Consider the following 25,535-nt stretch of genomic DNA (forward strand, 5'->3'; position numbering starts at 1 on the left):
AAAAACACATATAAATGTTAAGAAGAAATGCTGTAAACATTTTTTAAACTTAATTATTGGTTCAATATGAGTGGGATTAACACCCTTGCATCTGCTTGTCCTGTGTGCCTTAAAAATAGGAGTAGAAAAAGGAGGAAGCAGCAGACATGAATCGAGAGATATTTTCTTGAAGATTCAAAAGGAAAAAAGCTTATCTAGAGTCAAATATCTATGTATAATTTCTACTTTAATTATCAATAAATATGGTAGATGTATTTTGTATTCATGTATGAAAATAGAACAATGAAATTTGTTGAAATTGCTCAAAGAAAGGGGGAGGGGTGGTGAGGGAGAAAGGTAGAGGGGTGAATCTAATTAAGATATATTGTATGCCCATATGTAAATACCACAGTGTATTCCCCTGTACAACAATTGTATGCTAATATAAAAAATTTTTCCAAAACTCACTTTGTTGATAAACCTACTCTTTTTTTTTCTTTTTTTAAACATATGATTTAAAAAATTCTCTTTAAATAATAGTCTGCAATGTTGAGGCGTCTTGGAATATCTAAATGCTTCCAGCTGCTTTTTTTAATTTTAAAATATTTTTTAAGGGGATTTCCAGTCTGTTGGCAGGAACTAGATAGAATTTGTTTTTTTTTCTTGCTTTTATTTTTGGATTTCATAATACATTTATATGACATGCTTTGGAGAGGAAATAAAATGTATTTGTTTAGAAATTTATATTATTTCTTAATTACTCTCTAAAAGTACATTTTTACATTAGTTTCAAGTTGTCCAGGTTAGTATAGAATGATACATGAAGGCGCCACATCCCCCAAAATGTTAAACACTTCCGTTTTGGCAATGATTTCTTCTTGACTATGACACCAAAAGCGGATTGACCTTAATGGTGAGCGAGAAGTCAGGCCACAGAAAACGAAAACTCGGGAAAAGTAGAAGTAAGAGAAGCTACAAATGGGAAAAAAGAGACAGAAATATACAATCCTTGAGATGCTACTGTTCAAGTCAACAAGATATACCGAAGAGTTGAGGGCTTGCTCCAAACTGGACAAAGGTTAGTGAATTCAGTAGTCTGATAATAGAGCCCTCAAATGTGTTTTAACCCCCATCGCCTGTGAGTACATTCTTATTTGGAAAAAGAAGATGAAAAGGTCTTTGCAGATTTGATGAGGAATTTAAGATGAAACTACCCAGGTTGACCCCTTGTAAGGGCCAGGCCAGGAGGCCATTCATTGTAAGTGTCCTCATAAGAGAGGTAGAGGGAGATTAGACACAGGTGCACATATGGAAGAAGGAAGAATTGTGAACAGGGAGGCAGACATTGGATTATGTGACCACAATCAAAGAATCCAACAGCCCAGAAGCTGCAGAGGACAAGGTTTTAAGGTTGGGATGCTCTCCTAGTGTCTCTAGATTGAGGGAGGCTTTGAGAACATTTTGATTTTGGCTAAGTGAACTGACTTCAGATCTTTGACCATTAGAACTTAGAATAAATTTCCTTTGGATAAAGCCCCATGGTAATTTTTTTTATACCAGTCATGGGAAACTAACATAGGGTTTTTACTAGCATGAAATAAAAGATACTTTCTGCTCTCAGGAAGTTCAAAATAATTTAGGTTAGCAAAACAAGCACCTAATTAATTTGATTAACTAATTGACAATTTTATTGGAGGGACTAGTTGACAGAGAGCTATGAATTGAGAGAAGAAACATGTATTTACTGTTAGCGAGTTCTAAGATCTGGTAGCGATGACATTTGGATGGGCATGAAGTAAAACACAATAAATTTGAATTAAGAATATTTTAAAATTTCAAGTAACAAAGCCCATAAATGCATGATTAGTACACTACCTGACACTCTCAAATGAATATAGTATATAAAACAGGAATTGAAATTAAATTGAAATATCCCTTGCAAAATATTAGGCAGAGGTGTTAGCAGTGATCACTGTGTCCAGTGATAAAATTCTGAATTTCTATCAAACCTCCACATTTACAAAAGGAAAATCAAAAATAGCAGAAGTTGAAGAACAGATCAAAAGTCAGATTTTTTTATAAATTTGATCTTAAGTTTAGCTTATTTTTTCCTCTCAAAGATGTGAAAATGTACATTTTACATTATTAAAACTTGGGAATGAGTTTTCTTACCCTAGGTATCCTTTGAATTATTTAGACTTGTCTTGTGTCTGTTTAAGTGCTTCTTCTTTATAAGAAAGGAGAAAGGGCTATATGCTTATTGAAGAGAAAAATCAAACGTAAATCACCACATTAGTGGAGGAGGAATAGAATCCAGATTTGTCATAAATTGAAATGCATTACTTTCTACTTTCAAGACTGAGAAACTCCTGTTTTGTTGGAGTGTTAGGATTGGAAATCTGATAAGAGGTAAGTGCACAGAGAGTTATGAACCTGAAGTTCTCCTGGACTGTTACCTTCTAGGACTGCTTTCAGCCTCTATCTGTCAACTTAATCCTTAGTATATTAAGATGATCCTTTCCAGAAAGGATTTAGTAAGTAACATGCTTAGATTAAAAAGGGCCAACATAACACTATACATGGAAATTCCCAATGATTCTGAGGCAAGTATTGGTTTGGTAGGATGAAAAAGGTGTAAGGAAGAATTCCTTAGAAATAATTACCAAGGGAAAGACACTACCACTCCAAAATAAAAAGAAAATAAAGCATGCTAACTCTGGTAGACATTATAATGCCCACCAATATCCAGTTCTCTTTTCTTAAGGAGCATGAGGGAAACTGCCCTTCCTAGTTCCCTTGTAATTACGTGTAGCATTGACTGGGGCTTGTCCATGGAATGTGAACAGAGAAGTCTATAATTTTCTAGTATTCCTACTCTTCTGAAACCAAATTTTCTGTAGTGGAGTTTCTATAAACTGGAGACTATGTGGAGCAGAACAAAGTACTATTGTACTGAACATTCACAGTTAACAAGAAATATTCCTTTGTTGTATTAAGACATGTAAATATTAGAGATAAATTGTTACTGCAGCATAACCTAGGTTGTCCTGAGTGATACACTGGGCAATCAAAGAAATATATAGATAAAAACAACTTGTTATTAAAAAAAAAAAAACTTGGAATGAATTGTGTTTGACTTTAAGTAATGTGACTGCATATTTGTCATACTATTCATACTGCTTTTATGAATGAACAAATTGTAGTTTATAAAGTCATCTACAAAACTTCCTAAGCACTACTCTTAGATATTTGTTTCCTGTTCCAGTCATATTCTTAGATGTTTACAACAGAATATACTCTGAAGGTAAATTGGTTTTTATCTACTGTTAAATTTCAAATCTCCTACTGATGTGGCTTTTTCCAGGTAGGTCCTTAACTGGTTCCCTGTCTTCTTTTAAACAGTTGTTACTTCTCAGTGTTGACACTCGGGTTGCCTTTTATGAAGAATAGAAGAAATTGTTTGAAAGTACTTACTGACGTTTATCTCAGTTCTCCTCCTGAGCTTTTTCTAGGTCACAGAAAATCCGTTTGGGTTCTCTGCTAAGGTTTGTGGCCTCCTGTGCAGCTCTGCTACTTGCCTGGAAGCAGCAATTTCACCTTTTTAGTAAGAATAATTTAGAATAGTCTGTGTGTGTGTGTGTGTGTGTGTGTGTAATGGAGGACACTTGGAATCTGGGAAACTAATCCATTCCCATGCTCTCTCAGTAGATGACAAATGTATGTGTTACTACCTCATTGTCTATTTTTGGTTAATAGAGTAAGTCAGTTGCATTGAAATTAAATATTAATGGTTAAATATGTAAAATACAACAGATATTTTGGTAGCCACCTGAAAATTGTGAACAGTTTTTTTTTTGAAGTACTGGATTTGGAACTCAGGGCCTATACCTTGAGCCACTCTACTAGTCCTTTTATGATGGGTTTTTTCCAAGATAGAGTCTCATGAACTATTTGCCTGGGCTGACTTTGAACCATGATCCTCCTGATCTCTGCCTCCTGAGTACCTAGGATTATAAGCATGAGCACTGGCACCCAACTGAACACTTCTTTTAATTAATAAATGACAAACAATCCAATAGAAAAGTGAAAAGGACATGAATAGGAAATTGACAAGTGAGGACACTAGAATGTTCATTATGCACATAAACAGATGTGCAATTTCATTAATATTCAGGAGAGTGCGATAGATTAGTACCACTTCACAGACATTAGATTAAACAAAAAAAATCTATTAGTGCTTAGAATGTAAAAAAAAGCAAACTCTATTACATTGCTATTGGAAGTGAACAGTGGTACTGCCAATTTGAGGGAATAGTTTAAATTTTCTAGTGTTATTGGTTGAATTGTGCCCACTTCAAAACAGATAGGTTGAAGTACTTATCCACTCTCCCTCATGACCTTATTTGGAAATAATGTTATTTCAGATGTAATTAGTTAAGATGAGGTCATACTAGAGTAGAGTGGGCCACTCTAGTATTTCAGCCAATAGAAATGGTGATGTCCTTACAAGAAGATGGCCATGTGAAGACAAGGAGACACAGGGAGAACTAGGCCATGTGCAAATGGGGGCAGAGATTGGAATTATGCTGACACAAGCCAAGGAAAGTCTGGCATTACTAGAAACAGGAAGGAGCAAGAAAGGCTCCTCCTCTTGAAGGACCTCTGGGAGAAGCTGCCTGCCATTTTGGGCATCTAACCTCGCAGAGTATGAGACAATACCATTCTGTTTCTGTAAGTCACCCTGTGTGAGGCATTTTGCAGTGGTAGTGTTGAGAAATGAACATATGTAGTAAAGCTAAAATTATGCATACAGATGATTCAGAAATTCTACTTCACTTACCCTAAAAAATTCTCCCACAGTCACACAAAGAACCTAGGGAATGCAAACCAAGGTCTCCTCAAGTGTTCTTGGGATCTCAGTGATAGGTGTTCATGGAATGTGTGGAAAGATCGGTGGAGAGTGGTAAGCTAATGTGGTTTTGCACTAGTCATCCTAGCTTCAACCAGAGGTATTTGTTTCATCAGTCCTTTCATGTCATTAACCACGACCAAATCATTCTCATCTCTTTGCTTATGTTACTGTTTTTATCCAAAATATACTATCCCTTCTTCAATTAGCTAAATTCTATTTTTCTATGTTTCAAGATTTTACTTGAATTCTTCTGAGAATCTTCCCTTGCTCATGGAAGTCTTTGCATTCCTTTCCTGTGTGCTTCTTATACCAGAGTAGCATTTAGCCTGTAATTTAGCATAGAAAATGTAGACTTTGGTATGAAGCAGACCTCTCTCAAAAACTCAAATGTGTGTGCTCTAACCTGTGGGACTTGAGACCAGTTACAGTGGCAGGCTTGAGCCTCAGTTTTCTTTAGTTGTGAAGTGACAGAACAATTTTATGAAAATTAAAGAAGATAATGTGTGGTAAGTGTTTAGTTTGGCACATGATTTTTTTTTTTAAAAGGATTCATGAATTCATGACAACTGCCGTTTTACTGAATTTTTGTTCCTTGTTTAACGATAATTCTTCACCATAACATTCTAAGTTTCATTAGACAAGTATTATCTTTCTTGCTGATAGTTCTAGAAAAATATGTAGAAAATAATAGGTGAATGAATGAATGAATCACTATGTAAATCTCTGTAAGAAGAAACTTTCACTTTTTTTTTTTTGGTAGGGTTTGAACTTAGGGCTTCCCACTGTTGGGCAGGTGTTCTACCACTTGAGCTACTCTCTAGTGAGCCCAGCTCTTGCTTTTAATGGAACTGTATCCACCCCTCATAATCCACAAGTTACCCTGGAAGCAGCCTGTGTTCAGTGTGGTCCCTCCTATAATGGTTGGTTTGGCACCCTAACTGGGGCAATGTATTGTGCCTTTGGATTTTGCCTTTGACTCAAGAGACAGTTGTTAATTTTTCTCTGTGTGGCCAAGGCTATAAAATTTGAAACTTGAGGATTCTTAGTAGACAGTTGTTAATTTTTCTCTGTGTGGCCAAGGCTATAAAATTTGAAACTTGAGGATTCTCAGTAACATCAACATTATTATTATTAATAATTTATTTTACTACAATGAGAGAGAGGGAAAATTAAAAGAAAAAAAGCCTACATTGAAAAAGAAAAAAAGAATGAAGCCATTACCAGAGAAAAGTAGAGAAAAGAGATTGGCAAGAGTGCGAGCTACAGCAGTAGTTGAGGCTGTGCAGTTTGGCAAACCAGGGTTAAAGGGCTGTGAGGTTTAGGTAGTGGGTCTTACCACTGATTCATTTTCATGCATTTTACTTCATGTAGGATGGCATCTGAGAACATTTGGGCTACTCAAGCATTGTCCCAACATGAACAGAGATTTTTACTCTTAGATGTAGAATTAGTTATAGATTCGAAAAACCTGTGATCAATGTTACACTTTGGTGATGAAAACCAATGTCTCAGACAATTTGTGTGTGTATATAACACTTTATGTTTTCATTATTTAAGGTTTAGTTCATAAAACAAGTGTAAAAGGATGATGCATACTAGGTTATTTAATAGAGTAGATATTTTAATAAATTGTCCATATCCCATAATCGAATACCTAAAAATTTTCTTTCCTGGGCATGGTTGCTCACTCCTATAATCCAGCTACTCAGGAGATGAAGATTAGGAGGGTTACAGTTCAACTCAATCTGGGAAAGAAGTTAGTTAGACCACATTTCAACCAATAAATGTGGTGGTGTACACTTGTCATTCCAGTTACTTGTAAATAAAAGGATTGGTTCAGGCCCATCCTTGAAAAAAATGCAAGACCCTATTGGAAAAATAACTAAAGCAAAAAAAGGGGAGTAGGGCCTGAAGGCATGGCTCAAGTAGAGCAAGTGGTAGGCCTGAGTTCAAACCCCAGATCTGCCAAAGAAAGAAAAAAAAATTCTTTTCTCAAACACACTGTAGTTATCTATCGAAGGCAAGACAGCTGGAGATAAGAAAAAAAATGTTTATGGCCTTTTCATATGCAGAGAGCAAGTGTGTTAGAAGAAGGCCATTAATAGAGCAAACACAGAGGTCTCTGACTCAAGATTAGTGGAATTAAGACAACTACAAACTGCCTAGGAAAACCTATGAAACCCAGATCTCTCTGACAGGCATTTGACTCAGTCACTGGGGCTGGGATAAGACACTGATGCCTTTTAATCCTTCAGTTTTGTGTATTTTGATGTTCTCTGGGCACCTAGCACTGGTCTTCGAAGGTTCCCTTGTCCCCAGGCTTATCAACTCTCGTAAACAGATGCTGGAGGGCAATCCACCCAACCAGGCAGCAGTCAGTCAGTCTCTGCATTTCAAGATCATTGGAGGCTCAGCTGGGAACAACCTCCCATACTCAAAACAGAACGATATGGCTTCTAAGAAGACTATTTCTGATGTTATTCAGGATAAATTCGCATATGTTCTTCCCAAAATACTCCTATAAACATGCATCTATTGAAAGATGTAGGTCATGTCATAGAAGGTAGAAAACGCCATAAAATCAGTTACTGTTTTATACTCTTTGGAGAAAAAGTTGCATGTGGAATTCAGAAAAGTAGGCTAACATTATTATTTAAAAATTTTGAATCTCTCATTTGCAAACACTTTTTTCCCTTTTATTTCCCTTCCATGGGCCTTTGCTTCTCTGTCTTCTACTGTGTTTCTATTCTTTCCCCTTCCTTCCTTCCTTCCTTCCTTCCTTCCTTCCTTCCTTCCTTTCTTCCTTCCTTCTTTCCTTCCTTCCTCCCTTCCCCTTTCTCTCTCTCTCTCTCTCTCTCTCTCTCTCTGTCTCTTCCTTTCACAGGTCTTGCTATATAGCTCAGGTTGGCCTCAAACTTGTGATTCTCTTGTGTCACCCTCTTAGAGTGCTGGGATTACAAGTATGTACCATCCTATTGGCCTGTGCTTTTTTTCTTGAAAATAAGTCTGTGATACAAGTAAGTTAATGCCAGGGAAATGGGAATCCAATGATAAGAATGGAGGTAGATTGTAACAGGTGCTTAGAAACTGCTTTTGCTAAAGACACTGACAATTTACTTGGGCCTGCAAATGCTCTGTCTCCATTTTACACCTGTCTTTGCTCTGAACCATTCTCTCCTAAAGTAATCTTTTAGCCACCTTGAATTCCAGGAAGGACAGGATTGGTAGATAAATATCTTACAACAGGAATCAAAGCTACTTCCCAGGCAACAATAACTTTCTTGTTGTGATAAGGCCCTAAAATAGTGAGTGACCAGATCACACCTTTGACCACCAGACCACACTTTGACCAGGACTGTTTAATTATACCTACTGTTCACTTCCTGCCATAGTTTTTGTCTATTTCATCCTAAAGTTCATGCCTATACGCCAAAGATGGACTGAAATGCTTACTTTGCCTCTTCCTGCAGCATCCCTATGCCTCATAATGAATCTCCTTTCTGTAGTACCAGTACTTCAACCTATATTTTCTTGTCTCTTTGTTTTGCATTCTGGGACAAGTGGCCAGATTTAACATATGGGCATGCTAAAATCCAGGGAGTTGAGCCTCTGGCCTAGAACTCCAGTTACAGATCACAAGTAGATTTTTATTTTATTTTTTTAATTTATGTTTTACTTTATTTAATTTCTTTCTGAAGAAAAAGAAAATAGAACTATATCTCATGAATTCCTATAGTAGAGTGCCACCTTGAGAATTCATAATTAGCATCTCAATTTAGATCATAGTTCAAATAAACTTAATAATATATAGCAAGATATGGAATGGAATTTTCTGGCTGTCTTGGAATTTCAGCTAAACTTCAGAGTCAGGATAATAGATGTGTCCTGGTCTATTTCTTGTTGCTATCTCAGAATACCTCAGACCGGGTAATTTACAAAGGAAAGATGTTTACTTTGGCTTAAAATTCTGCAGGCTGGAAAGTTGAAGGGCATTCTTCTGGTACTTTCTCAGAATCTGGTCAGGGCCTTTTTGTTATATCATAACATGGCTGAGGGAATCTCATGGTTAGACAGAACGAGTCTATCTCAGTTTTTATAAAGCCATTAATACCATTCTGAGGACCTTATCTAATCCTAATTACTTCCCAGAGACCCCACCTCCAAATCAAACTAACATATGACTTGTGGGGATAAAGTTTCCAATACATGAACTCTGGAAGATAAACATACAAACCATAGTATCATGGTAATTTCCCAAAGTCTTGAAAGAGCTAGCCACTGGACACATGCATGTAGGACTTATCAACAAGAGAACTGATCCAGTGACTATTATCCACCTCTAAAAATCCAAGAAGTTTCCTTGAAATGAACATTTAGCAGTCGAAAGAGAATTGAGTTTTCTCTTGCACTTGTAGTAGGCCTACAAAGAGGATTCAAGGTTGTCTACCTGATTCCCACTCCTATGCAGGCCTAAATCAGAGAATTTCTAAGAGATTGAGATACCTGTAAACAGTAAGCCTTGCCAGAGGGGTGGGAGTGGACTTCAGATATAGTCAAGTCTCTGGGACAGAGCTTGGTGAGATGATTTGCAGAGAATCTGATGTCTCCAGGAATTTGGAAGCATGATGTATAGAAATTTGTGCCTCACTGTTGGTGAAATAGATGTGTGTGGAACAAGAAGAGTACCATAGTAGAGTAAGCTGTAGGTCCACACTTGGTGTGACAAGGGTGCTGTTGGGTTTGGACCATCTAGAAGGTCTTTCCTGCAGATTTCTAGCTATAAGTGACTGCAGATGTACGAAAGCTGAGGGAAGACGTGAAGAGGGCAGCAACAAGAGCATTGTCCATGCAGGGGGCTCTGAAGAACTCATCCAACTGCTCTCTTACCCCAGCACTAGTATACATCACATTTCTCTCTTGCCATCATTCCCCAGTCCTCAGCCCTGATGAAATCAGATGGATGATGAGTATACAAATAGACTCTACCTTGAATGAAAAACTGACCCCACCTTAAATGAAATTGGATACGAGTAAACATTTTAATATCTGAATGTGTCCAGAGATCCATGGGAGGTCATTAAGAAAAGGAGAAAGGGGTTCCTGATGAGCTCTGAAAGCTTTGATGAGAGAGAGAAAGCAAGATATCGTCCATGAGTGTTCTGATCAGGGCCAAGTATTGTTACCGTCTACTTGTAGACACTGAATGTTATGGCACAAATACGCAGGTTTAAACACTGAGTTAAATTTTGACCTTAGAAATAAAATAATTAATGATTATATTGTGACATTTTTATTATTTTTTCTTTTGGTGGGATTGAGCTTTGAACTCAGAACTTCATATTTGCAAAGCAAAACATTCTACCACTTGAGCCACACCTCCAGTACATTTTACTTTGGTTATTTTGGAGACAGGAGTTCTTGAACTATGCCTGGGGTGATCTTGAACTGAGATCCTCCTGATCTGAACCTCCCAAGTGGCAAGGAATACAAGCATGAGCTATTGGTACCTGGTACATTTTTACTTTTTCAAGATATTTGCACAGAAAGAATGCAAAAACAGAAAGTTATCATTTTGTGTGATGGAGCCATTGAAGGACACAAGGATTTGATGGCTTGTATCCATGTGTTCTGAGATGAACATCTGTCTCACATTTCTAGCAGGCTAGGCAATGTGACTTCCCTGATTCCAGCTTGCCACTGGCCCAATGGGTTTCAAGCATGAGTCTTATGAGTGTGCCTTAGAAAAGAGGTCTCTGCTACTTCTACCCTAGGACCTAGTGCCCAAGTGATTTATTTCCACAGCTTCACATACTGCCCCTCATTACAAATTGAAAAGTTGACATCTCAGGGGCTGAGTGGAGAAGAACTATTTAGTTCTATGGCCAGTGCTGGAAACGTAGCCACATTAGAAAGCAAAGTACTGTAATTTATAGTTGCTTCAGACTGCTGTTTTAATGCAGAAAAAAAAAAAGCATCCTCTTGGATTTATTCATCTTCTTTCTTCACCTCTGCAATATAAATTCCACAAGAGTACTATTCTACCAGCTAGAGAGTAGGTATTTGCAAGCTTTTTGCAATGATTACATAAAATCTCTTCATTTTAAACAAACCATAATCACAGATATCATTTACTGAATACCTGCTATATATGCAGGCACAGCTGGGTACTTTCTATGCAGGATCTTATTTAATTCACACACTTACTCTTCAGCAGGGGTTATATTATACTCCTGTTTTACCTGAGAAAAGTAGGGCTCAGCAAGAATAAGTAGTTTGCTTCACATTACTCAGCAGGGAGGGGGAATAGTTGGATAAATCCAGCTTTTCCTACAGGTCAAACTTCTTTTGTACTACAAACAAAGACTTGCTCATTTGTTTTCACAATAAAAACAAAATTCCAAAACATTTAGCAGTTGCACAGAATTTATAAATGGAAAATTCATATAGAATTTGGAGCCATATGTTAACACCAAATAGACTCATAACAATAATAATTAAAGAAGAAAATGCCCTTATTTTAATTCACATTTTGGTTTTCTGCTTTGTGATTTAAGGAAATTAAATGTCTTAGTGACAGTATGCCCAAGATGAATCAAGTTTTCTGACTCTTGCTGATAGAGCGAAGGATTAACATTTATCTTCTAATGAATTTATTAAAGATTATATATACATTAATAAATATACATTTATTTATTGAAATAAATTTGCAATATTTTTCCAAAGTATTGAAAATTTTAATCATCAGATAGTGTATACATTCCAAAATACTGAAAAATTGCAGTAGTGTGGGCATTTCTTTCTGTACAAAAACCAGAGAATTCTTTTTTTGACAAAAATCAGTAAATTCTTATTTAATACCCTCACAAAGAAGAGACATTCATTCAAACTCAAGATATGGAACACTTGGAAGATAAAGACAGTTTTTAAACTATGTGAAAAAAATAAGGTACAGTTTTCCATATGTTTGTATGGGAGAGAAAGCTCTCTGCTGAGGTGATTTAGGCATAAGGACCGTGTTCATCAGTCCTATGGAAATAGCAGATTCCCAAGGCAAAGAACGTAGTGACTGTAAAACTGGATCCTTTATGAAAATCTAAGACTTGTTGTTAGAAATGAAATAATACTTCCATGTAGCTCATTTAACAAATGTCTTTTTGTAGAATAATAGGTCTCTTTTTGAAATAGGTCCTGAATAGAAAAGTCCAATGTACACTTAACCTTTATTTTATTGCAGAATCGTTACCTTGAAATGTTAGGAGGGAAACTTGAAAAATATGGTGGAAATGGTGTCTAAACATTTTATCAAGAAAAAAAAGGAAAAAATTGAGAAGATAAACTGGAAGACTTAAGTCTGAGAGTAATTAGCAGTCTTAAGTAAACAGAAATTTCTAGTAAATTGAAGGCAGTATATACAGCCTTTGAAATGATTGAAAGAAATGTAGTAGAAACTTCTCAGGATTCCAAAAAATTCTGCATAGCATCTTTAATTTGTATCACTCTGCCAGATTCTTTTGAAAGTCTTTGCATGCAATGTTTGAGATAAGTTGATGATAGAAAAGATGCATATTTATGTAGCATGAAAAATAAACATGTAGCTTCTTGGAAAAAAGAAAACAGATGACACTCTTGCTGGCAAAAGATTTTGGACAATTTTCTTGGGTTTACTAACATCTACTGTACTGCTTTTTATTTTATTTTTAAGCTAGCTTCTTAACCTGAGGTCATATTCAGACTTGTGGGTGTATGAGAATGTCACGTATTGTTCAAAAGTTTTCCACTTTAGCCCAAACTTCCTGTGTGTAGAAACCCTTTATTGTAGTATTTAAATGGGGTGAAGGGATAGTAGTGTCTTTGTGTGCAGTCAGTACTATAATAAACAAAGGAAATCATTTTTCCTGTAGAATAAAACAGCACAAATTTTAAATTGATTCCATAGACCCTGGTACACGCTGATTGACTTTGCATGCTCCTATGTTAAATAGTGACAAGGATTGATATAGTAACACAGTATCACAGGGTATAAATTTTACAAGGAAAAGTACAACTTGTACAGCAGATTACCCACTAGACAATAAAATCCTGGCCAGATTGAATAGGACAATCTAAGGAGACTGTAATTTCCATGTCTTCTATCTGGCCTCAGTAATTTAGACCTTTGTTTCTGTGTCATCTCTTTGCTCAAAAATCACTGCTTCCCACTGACTCCAGAAACTTCTGGAATGTGACTCGAACCCACCTATTATCTTAAGGTCAAGTTCCATGTCAGATTGGATTCTTCAATATTGTGGAACAGGATCTCCCATCCCAATGTGACTTTGACATTCCTCCCATGGACCGGTGGAATCTACGTCCCTTTCCCTGAGCTAAGTTTAACTTTGTGATTACTTCAGCCCTTAAGGTATGAAGAAGTGATGTTATGAAGAAGTTAGACTATTAAAATGCCAAGCACTTCCTTGCCCTCTTGGAATGTTTAAGCCATGAAATGAGGAAGCCCAGTGACCCCTGGAGAGACCACACACACACACACACACAAAGACTATGTTTAAATGGTTCAGCTAACAGCCCCGCTCAGCCTAGGTTAACGACTAGCTTCTTTCTCCACACATGAGTTGACTTATTACTGTTGAGTCACTGTGATCAAATACTTCAGAAAAACAACGTAAAGGGAGGATTATTTTTCTCCCAGTTTCCATCTGTAATGGTGGGAAGCGCAGGCGGAGCCGAACTGCTCACATCATTGGGTGCAGGACGTAGGGAAAAGGAATCCTACACTAGATGACGTTCTCCTCCCCTCACTCCTTTTCCCATCCAGGCCCCCAGCCTAGGGGACGGGGCAGCCCACAGTTAGAGTGCTATTCCCTCTTAGCCAATCCCCTCTGGAGATAGCCTTGCAGACACATCCTGAAGGTGTGCTTTACCAATCCAGTGTTTCTCAATCCAATCTGAGTGATGACGCGTCCCGATGATTGTAGATGATTCAGTTGTTGAGTTCCTTCCAGCTCTCAAGCTTTCCAGATGAGGAAGCAGAAATAAGTGATCCCCTCTGTCTTTTAGGTTACCTTTCTGCTTTTCAAGGTATATGGCTATCTCTACCATCTCAACTTTGGCTACAATTAGAGATTGAAATGAAGTTTTCCTACCCAATTTTATATTTCTGGAAGAAAGGTATTCTCTCAAGGCCTCTCTATTCAATTTTGGCCATGTGTCAAATGTTGGCTTATAAGCATTCTGGAGTTCCTCTTTAACAGGGGAAAGCTGGGGGGGAGGGGAGGAGTCATAGCCAATGTTTGTTGGAAGAATAGCCCAGGATTATAGAGCTCCGTTATGGCAAAGACTGTTGGGACAATATTTAGGAGAGGCAAGCCCAAGGTGGAGGAGATGCAGAAAAAAAGCCATGGAGTAAATGAATATGTGACGCAATACTGCCATGCTGCTTTAGGCTACTAAACCTGTAGTCATTTATTGCCACAGAAATGGAAAATGAGTAAGAGCATGATCCCCATACAGGTGTCAGATATGCTGAAATTTGTTTTATCTCCTCTAATCTAATATCTTTTTCTACCTTGACCATTTGTTACAGTGAGGTCTCTTTGCCCAAGGCTCACTAGTTTGAGTCTCTGATTCTGCATTCTCATTTTAAATTTTTTTGTCTGCATTTTCCCACAAGTCCAGAAAGACCTCTGGGCTTCATGTCTTTTTACCTGAAGCCTATTATGCTACTGGGTCACATGCAACTTCTAAAATATATTCAGATTTTATATAATATAATCATTTATGAAGTAGATTGAATGGAGAGGAAGAAACAACAACAACAAAAAAGAACAAATCAAATCAGGGTCTGAATTTGAAAATCACCCAAGAAACCAGGTAAATCTGTTTTTCAAATTCCTTGTTTGTGATTATATGTTTACTAGGTAGCAGTAAGCTCAAAAAATGCCACCAATTTCCATTCCAGCTCATTTCCATTTTATTTTATTTTGTTTTTGGTTTTGTTTCCTTTTCCTTTCATTGTTTCCTCTCTCCTACATTTGTTTCCTCTAGATGACCTTTCCAACTACAATATTAACTATTATGAGTTATGGGGTCGCTCACTAATAGAAAGTTTTGAGTAATGAACTACAAGGGCACAAGATTTCTTCCTTTAATATCTTGGAATACATTTGAATAAATGTATGACAAACTGTTAAGATTAAAATAGTTGACACCAATTATAACTGGGATTGAGAGAGAGTCAGCTGAGTTCTTTCAATTTATACTTCTCTGGCATCTTTTCCACTGCACCTTGTTGCAAGTCCCTAAAGGTAAATCACCTGTCTGCAAAGTATACCAAAGACAAGAGCACATGCACTTCTGTTAATATCACCTGTTAACTCCATTGTTACTCCAGTCTGGACAGGTTTACACTCAGATATTCTTTGAGTTTTTCTGAAGACAGGTGTTATATAATTCCAGGGCATAGTTAAGACTTAAATTTTCTTCCATGTGGTATTTCAACATTGTCAAATATCAAACCAGAACGCTTTAGGAATTCAAAAGAGTTTTAATTACTCACCTGTCATTGTAAATATGCAGGCCATATTTTTTGACAAGTTTTAACTCCATATTTCTTCAAAAGTTTATAATAATCTAAAGGGAACTATTAAATGTGTAAGGCACAACTTGATAGATGACATCAGAGTTAAAATGTTCACTGACCTATTAATTTGGCACTCTCTAGAAGAAGCAGAGCAAGTATGATGAAAATATTTTATTAGAAAATTTAAACCAACCAGATCAGATTGGCAATAGAGGCAAAAAAAAAAAAAGACTCTTGTGCAAATCTGATAAGAAATATTTCTTAAACTTGTCACATAAAACATTCTGTTATGCTTCAGGCTATTGAAAAATAATTTCATTCACAGGGGCATAGCCACCTGAGGCAATTCTGTTGTTCAGCAACAGCCTTAGGACAAACACACAGCTCAGACATGGAAATTTTGGGTTATCATGTAATTGTAATCACTACCTAGACTGAACATGAGTGGTTCAGTAGAAAGTTAGAGCAGTGTGGATTAACCTCCTTTCACTTTTTAATGACCATTCCTTCCACCTCAAAGATCAAAAAGTATTTGTCATTCAGAAAATTTCAAACATTCATTAAAAAGCACGTTTCTTTTTAAAAAGTGATCTGTTCTGCATTTATTCCACAGGATTTTCAAATGTAACTCTTCTGTTTTATCAACAAATTAGCTCAACCATCTAGGGGAGAGGGTAACAAAGAATTCAAGGACTTCAAATGCTTTTGTGCAGAGAAAAGAGAATGGAAGTCCCTTAGCAGAAAGGTTTCTTTGATATTTCTGTATCTAAGTGTCTCCTTCAATACTGACCTTGAGAAAGAGGGTGCAATCAAAGTCATAGAGAGGGCCAGAGGGACAAGCAGGAACTATTTTATGTTATTTCTTAGAGATTTTATTATTTTTTTAAATGGGGAATTGGTAATTATAGTTGTGAGATTTTTGCTTCAGGTGTAGATTTGTTGAAATTAGTGGCTAGAATAAGAATCTATAGTTGAAGGAAGCAAGTTCAGAGTTAAATGCAAATGAGAAATTGACAGAGCTGCTTACGTTTCTCCAACTCTTTGTCTGTGTCTATATTAGATACAGATTCTGCTCACATATCCCCAGAAAACTGAGGAGTAAAACTCAGGTGTTTGTCATTTCATCTATTGCCTCTGATTTTCTCAGAACACTTACAGAATATTTATCGTTAACTAAATGATACTATAAAAATTTGGTGCTGAGATAGACAATGCTAAAAGTTATTTTGAATTTCAGCATATTATTAAGTGTGTATTTTCCCCCAAAACTTAAATAATGGCTAAAATAATTATGAGAAATGGATGGAGATTTTAAATTGTGGTGGTCTTTAACCTTTTAAGTAGCCCAGTCATTTGAATCACTGTCACTGCTAGGATTTTACAAGTGTCAGACTTTACTATGCTAACAATTTTAATCATCAGGCAGTCTTGGTCTTGAATGGTAATATGTGACACCTAGTAGAAATATGGCATAATTAATTAGTCTGTCACCAGGGGTAGTATTTGCCAAGTCTAAGACTTTTCTTTGCATGTGTAACATTATTTTTTCTCATCTCCTGGATTCAATGAAAGGCCAAAATTCAATGGGGAAAAGATCAACAAGCTGACAGGATTTATGGGGTAACTATTGCCTTCTTTCCTCAAGTCATTCTTTGTATCAAGCACATTCCATTGATTCATAGTGTATGGTGTGCATGTCAGAGTATATAGGAAGTAGAAAATACCCAGGACATTGTAGGAAACACTAAAAACATGATGGTTAGGTAGGCTAAAATTAGGGAAAGTTTGGGACTCAGAAAAACATTATGTCTTAGATTAAATCTTAGACTGGTTTAGGAACCGCCCTCATCTGGCCCATGCTCTTCCCCAACTCACTAATTAATTATCAGATGGGAATCACCTTATTTTCCCCTTCCCATAGGTTATCATAGCTTTTAAAAGTACCTGAAGAGCAAAAACATGCTCTTCTTGACTTCTGGCTTCTACCTGGGCCCCACCATACTCCTCTTTGTATTTCTGTTCCCTAACTTTTAATTAACTCCTTTTATATCCATGTGTCCTGGCATAGATTCTTCCTAGTGGGATACAAAGAATTTGGAAGTTTTCTGATCACAGACTGCACCAACACTGTTAACAAGGGGATTATTTAACCCTGGAGCATGCAAGTCTGAAGAAGGGCCTTGGGTTACAGGAAATGTCTTGGAACTAGGGATTGCCTGACAGTAGTCTATAATTATCAACAGTCCATCAAAATAGCTTCTATTATAAAAGTAAGTTGGATATACATGTGGATATTATTTTCTGTTAACCTTCTATTAACTTTCTGTTGAGAAGTGGTAAAAGACAGTGGTTAAGAACACACATTCTAGAAAATGTGTTTAGGTTTGGTGTTTTTGGACAGACTCCCAGAGGGAGAATTACTTGGTCAAAGAGCACTGACATCTAAGTTCATGTTGATGATGCCATTTTTTTTTTCACCATTTCACTACCTGGCATGCAGTATGTAACATTATCGCCCACTCCAAAAATTCACATTCTAGCTGCCTCAGTTTGAATCCATCACCACCAATGATAAGCTCTGAGTATTTGAACAAATTACTTAGCTTCCTCATCTGAAAAATGGAATAACGGTAATACTGCTACTATTGGAGGGAAAACAAGGGGGTCCCTCGACTTCCCAGCTTCCATGTAAATCACAGTAATTTGAAATACACCATGAAAAGCATTTCAGTGGGTCTCAAGAGGTGGAAGTTTTAGTAAGGATTTATTTTAGTAAAACAGGATAAAGTAGGGAGAAATAGAAAAGGGAGAGGGATATTTTCACACAGGGAATGGTAGTGAGGGCTCAAAATGATGGTTGTTATCTGTGGTCTTTATGCTTTCTGAGCTGGGGGACTACACATAGTCGTGTTGTTTAGCAATCCCTGATTATGAAGGGCAGTGGGTTCAGGGAGACCCTAAACACAGGGACAATAGGTGAGCTTTCCATGTGCCAGACATGTTCTCCAATTTTCAGTCTCTCTCTACCCATTCAAAGAAGGTTGCAGCTTCTTAACATCTCAGAGCTGAAGGCAGATGCAGATAGCCCCTTTATGTCTCCCTGTTTTTTGTAACTTAGCATCTGAAAGAAGACAATGATAGGAGAACTTACTTCTCTGATTTTTCAGTTTCTACTTCCTGGTTCTGTTTTAATTTCTGAATTTGACCTTTTTGATATGTATTATTTTTAATTTCCCTGCCACCTCATGCCTCAATCCTGTAGTTACCATAGTGTTACCGGAAAAATGGCCTTGAAAATTACCTCGATTCTTGCGTTGGGCAGGAGAAGATGCAAAGATTCAGTGAAAGTAACAGTAAAATTTATTAGGAAAGGAATAAATTTTCAACAGAATGAAAGCAGATTGTCTCTAGAGTGAGAACAATGGGGTCAAGTTTTAAGGATGGAATATTTATGGAGAAATTCTCAGCTTTGAGTCATTTTGGCCTGTGGGGTGATTTTCTGAGTTTGGGTCATTGTCTTGTTAAGAGAGACACTGAGTAAGCTATTAGTTCTTGCTCTAATTGATAGAGAATTTCTGTTTGAAATTCCTAACTTTTGCTCTATCTAGCTCTTAGATCTGGGTCTTTGTTTTGTTAAATTCACTTGTGAAAATCTCCTTGCACCAGGATGTGGATTACTTTTGGATAAAGAGTAAATTAAGCTTTTGGGGAGTGACATAGGTAGCTGACTTTAAAGCACCCTATGATAGCCCCTGGGCTGATCTTAAATAGAAGGTAAATTATAATGATATCTATTCTTTTCCTCATGTGGCCACTGCTTATGTCTACTTGCTACTGTAAGAGGTGCTCAAGTTGCTTTTGCTGAAAAGCACTGACTTCTTGTTGAGCCTACAAATTAACTAAAAACAAAAAGCTTGGCATCTTTGTCTCCATTTTGTATCTGTCTTTGCTCTAAGCCATTCTCTTTACAGTCACTTTAAAATCACCTTGGATTCCAAAAAGGACAAAACTGGTAATATCTTTATGACAATGAACTGGAGCCACCTGGAGCTGCCACCCTCCCATTGAGGACAATTATCCCAGGAATCCTTTGGAACAGGAACCAGATTACTTCCTCCAGGTGATAACTTCCAAAACTGGACCAGACCATATCCCTGACCAAGATTGCTGGCCCCGTCAGTCATGAGACCAACCAGACCACACCTATGACTGGATTGTTTAACTATGCATACCTTTGTTCCCTGCCCCCAGTTCTTTTATCTATTTAAATCTACATAGCTCATGTCTGTACCCTGAAGATGGCTGAGGATGAGTTGAGTGCTTACTCTGCCTCTTCCCAAGGCATGTCCCTAGCCATGTAATAAACCTTTCTCTGCCTTCACCATGACTATTTGGTGTTTAGGGATGGGTGGCCAGACCTGGCATATGGAATCTCAGGAGTGTGGGCCTTGGGTCCAAAACTCCAGTTTCACTACTTATCAATACTGTTGGAAAACATTAAGTGGGTTTACATGTAAAACATTTGTAAATGCCTGGATCCCATGTGAAGTATTGATCGAGTGCTTTTATTTTATGCTTAGTTGTAAATTTGTATGTCAAAGTAGGGATCGTGTTTTACTTTTAATTAACAGATAGCTTCCAGGGTCATAAGGGGAGAAAAGTCAACTCATAGGTAATAGTCTGTGAGTATTATGTGAAATTTCTCAGAAAGCTCATGGAGGAGTACTTTAATACTCTTAGGTATTAAAGAACCTTTACTATCCAACCTACATATTTTATGTTCCTCATCCTTGACTATATAAACACCTCAGTGAATCATTTATATTTATATAAATAAAAGTATAAGGCAAAAAAATATATATAATATATATATATAAAGGAAAAAATATGGCATTCTGTTTTGATTTTAAATAGATTTTGATTTTCAATTGTTTTCTTTTGCCCAACAATCTGACTTGAAAGTTTTAAACATTTGTTTTAATTACACAAGTATTTCATATTCATCACAAAATTAGAAAATATAAATAAACAAAAGAGGAAACTATCACCCAAATTACAAATTATGTTTACTATTAATAACTTATCATTTGTTCTTTTAAATATTCTCTAATTCCCATACCTTATGTGAAAACAACACACCTTTGTATTCCCAGATTGTATTTTATTATATCTTTTATTTTATAACCTGATTATTTCACTTTGCAATGTATCCTGCATCTCTATACATATATATATATATATATATATATATATATATATATATATATATATATATATATTAACTATAGTTTTTAAAAATTCTTTTAATGACTTTGATATTCCATTTTGTGGATGCACTATAATAATCCTTTTAAATTTCTCTCCTATATCATGCACTTAATCTCTTTGTAATGTTGTACTTTTTAACTAATATAAACATCAAAATATAAACGGTAGACTATTTCATCAATAACCCCATGATTTCTGACTTGTGTGAATGGAATACAGATAGCACAATTCAAGACATTTCTAACTTAATACCTTAATTATTAGAAAGGAAGCTCAGCCCCTTTAAGTCATTTTAGAACATCTAATGTCATTGATAAAGAATGGCTCTGTTTATTAGTAATGACCACTGGGCACTGATTCTGATTTAGAAAGCTCCTTTCTTTTTACAATGCATTTATTCTGTACTAAAATTAGGGCTAACCAAAGAGGGAAAAAAGAACATAAATAAATATCTTTGTGATTAACAGACATTATCATGTTTTGACAAATAATCACCAAAAATCTTCAGTGGCCTGAATAAAATATCAAACCTATACAAATTCCCTAGTGATCTTTTTTAAATATCATATAAAAATATGTTTCATATGCATTCAGAAAGAACTTTTAAGCTTTATGAAAGCTCATTTTGCTCCTAATGCTTTGATTTAGATACTGGTTCAATGAAGATATTCATTCCAATAGGGTTGATTTCAGATGCTCATGAGTATTAGAGCTGGAAGGAGCATCTTTAATGATTTCAGAGTTTTACTTTATATTAATGATCAAAAGAGAATAGTTTAGAAGAAAAAAATACACGGCAAAGAGAAACAAATTGGGAGCTGAGACAAAGGAGAAATTGAAATTAACTCTGGGCTGTGGTAAAGGTAACTGTAAGCACAAATCTGCATTCCACAGGTAGTGATATTTATAGTCTATTGATTACCACTAAAAAGAAATTCACACTAAAGGACATGCAGAAGAAATTCTGCCACCTAAGCATTTGTTGGTACTCTCATTGCCAGTGTGTTCCTGAGTAAGCATTCTGCTTTAACCAACTCTAGCAGGAGCTCAGACAGGGGACTTGCAGTTGAGAAGGTGAAGTGTCTTCCTCAATAGAGTGATGTCAAGAATACTCAGGGCTCTTTCTTCTACATTTACTCTTCCAGCCCTTCTGTGTGCAGCAGCCCACCTAAAGCTAAGAGCCTGTTTTTGCAACTACTTGATTTTTTTTTTTTTCATAATCAGAAAGCAAAACCAAAGCACTGTTCTTTAGGATCAATTAGTCATTCCATTTTCAGAGATTTTATAAGCATTGAAAGAATAGATTTTTTTAAAATGTTTTATAAAAAACCTTCAAGGAAACATAGAAACAAATACACACTTTTACCAGAAAAATTGTTCTGAGTCCAACAGGAGAAGAATTCAAGCAAGACACAAAGATTTAGCAAAAGTAATTGCAAAGTTTTTTAGGAAAGGATTACACTTTCAACAGACTGAAAGCAGGCTGACTCTAGAGTGAGAGTAATGGGGCCAGAGAGAAGAGAAAGAGAGAGACATTTCCTGTTTCCCACACAGGAAATGAGAGCAAAGACTCCAAGTGGGCATCCCCATCTCCTAGTCTTATATTGGAGAGTTGGAGGAAGGCACATGGTCAAGGATAATGGGTCTGAGTGGCTAAGATGGTTGTTAAAACAGGGTCATCCTCCCAAATCACTCCCCAAATCACACCCAGTCATACTCATATCCCACCCAAATCACAGAGACAATAAGTGTGCATTAGAACTTCTCCATCATTCCTCTTCATCTATTCAAGGACCCTTGTAGCTTGTTAACATTTCAAAGAGGAAAGCAGAAGCAGATAACTCCTCTTTGTCTCCCTGTTTCTGTAATTTAGCATCTAAAAAGTGATGGGTGGGGTCTAGCCATTTTGGCTCCCTTTGTTCCAATTTTGGAGTATGTCCCTTTAAATATTTATTAAAATAATATAATTTTCTGGTCTCCTCTTGTGACCACTGCTTATGTCTAATTGTTACCTATCACACACAATCCAAATTAGTCTGGGGAGAAATTATTTTGACTTGGGGTAATATAAAAGCAAAAAGCTAAGAAAATTTACTTCTGAACTTTGTTCATTTCTGAATGATCCTGTAGTGATAATTATCCTTCATTAATCCTTTTGGGAAGAAGTAATGTAAGATAAGTCATGCCTACTTCCTTGAGTTGAGTAGACACTTTTGGAATCAGGATGTATCCAGTCCATCTCCAATGATAAGTTGTGACCAATAAATTTCAGGTGTAGCTGGATAGTCAACAACTTCTACTCATGTACCACCACAGCACTGTTGTGAGCTCGTGTTGAGGGTTCTTGCTTTCACAGGCCAAAGAATTGGCTCCTGAGGCAGTGGATTGACTCGTGAGACAAGGTTGGCACACAAAGGCAGATTTATGAGACCATATATTTCCTTCTCAGGATGCAGGGCTCATAGTGCTCTCCATGGGGGATAGGATAGTGACTCACTCATTAGTCCTTTAGGTCCCCAGACCCAACAAGTCCCCCACTCCAAGACAAATAGCTAACTGCTGTTGGGAAGAGGGGCGATGACCCATCTAGCTGCTTCTTGCTGACAATGGGGTGATGAGAGGTGTGGTGGTACTTGTCTCGGAGGTTGACCCGTCTAGCCTCCAGAGGCCCTTAATAGAACTGGATGGAGGGCTTATGTGTAGGCAGAGGTGAGTATTCCTTGACTAAGACCTGGAATTTGATCCATTGGACCTGTTGGGATATAAATCTGGAGAGAGCATTTATTATACAAGGTCCAAATAGGAATATTAGAAGGAGTATAAAAAGGGGTCCAGCCAGAAGTAGTGCCTAAGGAGCTCAGCTCTATATGTTGTTCCAGAAGGACCATGAATTGGCTAGCTCGCTGTTGTGAGGGATTAGTGGGGTCTTTAAAGGCAAACAGAGGCTGACTGTCAGGATGTAGAGGAATGTAAAAGAAAGTTTACTTTAAGTCTATGCAGAGTAATATTGGACTTTTGAGGGTATTTGAGCCAAAAGAATATAGGGATTGGGAACAATTGGGTGGAGGGCAATGACTCTTTCATTAATGAGCCAGAGATCTTGAACAAGTTTATCTGGTACTTTTCAGAGAGCAAGAATAGAAGAATTGTAGGGGCTGGAGCAACTGATTAGTAGCCCTTGTTCTTTTTTTTTTAAGGCCTCATCATCCCTCAGGCTTTAGGGGATACTGCTTTTGATGTGTAAATCTTACTTGAATTCTGAGGGCTGTTTTTGTTTACCCTATTGTCATTCCATCAGACCAAACTGTGGGACTTACTTGTTCCTGAAGAAGGGGGCAACAGACATAGTCCCCCAGGGGGAATAGAATTTGAGCCTTTAGTTGAGATAGTAAATCCCATCCCAGCAGGGGCACTGGAGTCATAGGGACTATGAGAAAAGAGTGACAGAAGTGGAGGTCTCCCCAAAAGCAGGCAAGAGGCTGAGAAAAATAACACTCTAGGGGCTGGCCAGATATGCGCTGAATGATAACCTTGTTATTGGATTGGGGCCAGAGGAGAAACAGGCTCCACTGTCAAGGAGGAAGATGAACTTTCACTTCTCTACTATTATGGTTACCCAGGGCTCCTCAACATTGATGTCAAAAAGTGGAGCCTGGACAGGAGGCCATAGGACCCATCAATCCATAGGAGATGGCACCCCGCCTTCCACATGGAGACAGGGGCACTTAGACCTCCAGTGGTTACCTTTGCAGAGAGGGCGAGGTCCCAGTGAGGGCCAGGGCTGTCTTCCAGGCTGTTCCCTTTTTGAGCATTCCCTTTGGAAGTGCCCTTCCTGTTCACAATGGTAGCAAGCTCAGGATGTAGGCCCCCATCAGGTGGGGCACTCCCTGGGAGCTGTGATTAGGTCATGATTTTTTTAATTCTTTTCTCTCTTTTTAGTGAGGTCCCGGTTATAGTATACAGACATGGCTAGTTGCATTAGTTGGTCCAATGATTTTTCCCCTTCAGTCACAGACTTTTGGAGTTTTCTATGAATATCTGGGGCTGAGTTAGAAGTTTATCTTTGAGGAGAACCTCTCCCAAATGTGACCCTGGGTCCACTGTGGTATGTTTTTGGATAGTGTCCTTGAGATGCTGTAGAAAGGTAAGGGGGCTTTCATCAGGGCCTTGTTATGCTACAGTCACTTGGGAATAGTTTAGAGGTTTAATTTTGGCCTTTTTTAGCCTATCTACTATAAGATGATGAAGTGGCATCAGTGTCATTCATCCCCCTCATCATTTTGATCCCAATGTGGTTCTGCCAAGGGGATTGCCTGTGGCCCTGTTGTCATGGGCATATTCATCTCCTTGTTTTCAGGTACCACAGGTTTTGGGGCTCATTGTAGAGGGAAATTGTCTCCAACCTGAGTGGCCTGGACTAGGTAGGACCCAATGCTTTCTAATTAGGAAAGGGTCTGGTCCAGGAGAAGCATGATGTCCTTCCATGCCAATTTAAAGGTTTGGATCACAGAAATAAAGGACTGGATATATTGGTCTGGGGCATCAATATATTACCCAGATCTTTTTAATCTCCCTAAGATCTGTTAACTGGAAGGGGACATAGACTTGCCCTCTTCCTACCACTGACTATTAAAGGGGGAAACATCCATTAGGAGGTCCAGAATATTGGGGTGGCTCAGAAGGTGGAGGAAGAAGGTGGAGCAGTAGAGGGAGCAGTAGGGATGGAGGCCTTGTCACTGGTAAAGGGTATTTCTAGTCCTCCTTCCCCATGTTTATCCTGTGGCTTACAAAGAACAGCCA

The 25,535-nt window shown here is 37.4% G+C and overlaps 1 long non-coding RNA gene across 3 annotated transcripts in view; it reads left to right on the forward strand.

The window, feature by feature from the left end:
• The first annotated feature begins 856 nt into the window (after positions 1-856).
• LOC141415432 (uncharacterized) overlaps positions 857-25,535 on the forward strand; it is a 175,867-nt gene continuing 151,188 nt past the window's right edge. For 2 of the 3 annotated variants that reach the window (XR_012440442.1, XR_012440441.1), the window contains exon 1: positions 857-1,057. This is a non-coding gene — a long non-coding RNA (uncharacterized lncRNA). The remainder of the gene's footprint in view (positions 1,058-25,535) is intronic. The other variant, XR_012440440.1, reaches the window with a different exon arrangement.

This window comes from Castor canadensis, chromosome 13 (genome assembly GCF_047511655.1).
Source record: "Castor canadensis chromosome 13, mCasCan1.hap1v2, whole genome shotgun sequence".
NCBI classification, from domain to species: domain Eukaryota; kingdom Metazoa; phylum Chordata; class Mammalia; order Rodentia; family Castoridae; genus Castor; species Castor canadensis.